Source organism: Pteropus vampyrus, unplaced genomic scaffold (genome assembly GCF_000151845.1).
Source record: "Pteropus vampyrus isolate Shadow unplaced genomic scaffold, Pvam_2.0 Scaffold352, whole genome shotgun sequence".
Lineage (NCBI taxonomy): Eukaryota > Metazoa > Chordata > Mammalia > Chiroptera > Pteropodidae > Pteropus > Pteropus vampyrus.
The window spans coordinates 1,069,287-1,071,363 of NW_011889133.1; positions in this window are offsets into that span (position 1 = coordinate 1,069,287).

Genomic DNA, 2,077 nt, shown 5'->3' on the forward strand with positions numbered 1-2,077 from the left:
GTTGGTGGGAAGAGGGCATGAAATTGAAAATAAAGTGAATCTTAGGAGGTAAAGACCTGTAGGCAATGGACAGCTGTCTCATGGAGGACCTTTAGGACTTTGTATGGAATTGGACTCTAACAGAATAAATTGGTTGTGTATTAGGTTGTTTTAAGTACAGGAATGTCATAAATGGCCATATCTTAAACAAGATTATATTGACATATACTGGAAATAGACCACATGAGGGACAAGTGCATAGACATTAGAAGGATATTGCAGTATTCTTGGCAAAACATGATGGTGATCTAACTGAGGCCGTAGCAATGGAGGTGGTAAGAAGTGCTCTGATCCAAGGTGTGCTTCGAAGGTAGGGACACCAGGATTTCTTGGAAGACTGAAGAGGAGGCAAGAGAGAAAGAGAGTAGATTGATTCCTAATCTGCGGCTTAAGAATCTGGAAGATTAAATCATACAAGATACGACTAGATAGAGCAATTTTGGGGAGTGAAGATTAGGAATACGGCTTTAAACATTAAAAGTCTGAAGCATTTGTTACTCTTAAAATTATAAACTGTTAGCACTGAAAAGAAATTGAGGTATCTTTTAGTGGCAGAATTTTTAATTAAGAATTATAACTACAAAATGAATAGATTTCTGAGGATTTGGGAACTCTCTAAAATTTTGTGTTTATACATATAAGCAGTTTTCAAAATTCTGTAGAAGCATTATTACTTTCATTACGTTCTCAAAGATGTCCTTGATTTGATTTCAAAAATTTAAGACCTGTTAAATTCTTAGATTAAAAAAACTAAGGAACATAGTAGTTATAGAATATAAACAAGCTCAGAGGATTGATTTTTAGGGAAATAAGAAAGAGTACACAAATTTTAAAGTAAAAAGGAAATGTTGTCTTTGGTAAATTCTGTCTCTCACTTCAACCAACATGATGATAATACACCATGTATCTGAAGATATGTGTATATATAAGGGCTGTTAACCTATTCTATAATGCTGTATTGTTGCCTATGAGGTTACCCATTCTATTTTTATGATGAATTCTGAAGAACATTAACAAATTGGAATCATAGAAGTTGGGTGCTTGAATCAACAATTTTTTTCATGTGGGTGAAGCTGTGTTATGGAGAGGACAGGTTACTCTTTTAAAGTTATGCAGGTGATAGTGACAGGCTCTGTCTTTATCACAGGACTCCTCAATCCAAGGCCAAAGAACTTTCACTCCCAAGCTTGCCACTCCTTTGTCCATTTACGTGAGAGTAGGTGACAAAAATGTTAACTTAAGATGTCAGAAAGATTCTGAAGTATACCACCATTATGGTTTAAATTGTCTTCTTGTAGAAACTTGACTTTATTTATTTTTTCCTGAAGCTCAGCTTTTATAAATAAGTCAGTTATTATTCCTCTCACTCAGAATAAACATAGCTACCATTACTTAGGTATATTTTCTATCTACCTAAGACACACTGGGCTATGCATTTTATGTACATAGCACTGACAATTTTTTTTACCTTTTAAAGGTGAAAGAATATGGATTGGAAGTCGTTAAAGACTTCTTCAAGACTGCAGAGCTATCAAGGAGTGAAATCAAGATTTGAACTTGATTGCCATTTCAATTATGCAGTTATGCAAATCCACCTATGCCATCTTCTCTCAGCTAATCTTGCTCATATGAATGTGGTTAGCTATTAGTTGAGTAGGGGGCTGGATAATGAAGAATGGACCTACTAACAAGCTTGCTGTTAGCTATGGTCACAGAGAGACTATAGTCAGATGTCTCCTTATCCAGCAAGCTAACCCAGGCTTATTTACATGGTAGTGGAAGAATCTCCAAAATGATAAGAGAAGCATGCGAAGCCTCTTGAAACCCAGGCTTGCCTGCCTATGCTCCAAACTTTTGGCCAAAGTAAACCACAAAGCCACCCCAAATCATAGGTCATAGGATAGAATAACAAAACCTACTCTTGAAATCAGGAAATCAGTAAAGAAATGTGGTCCTGTTTTTTTTTTTTTTAAATATTTCATATAGGCCACTGGTTTCTGGTTAATTTACATATTTCTCTTTTAAATATTGAAGTTGG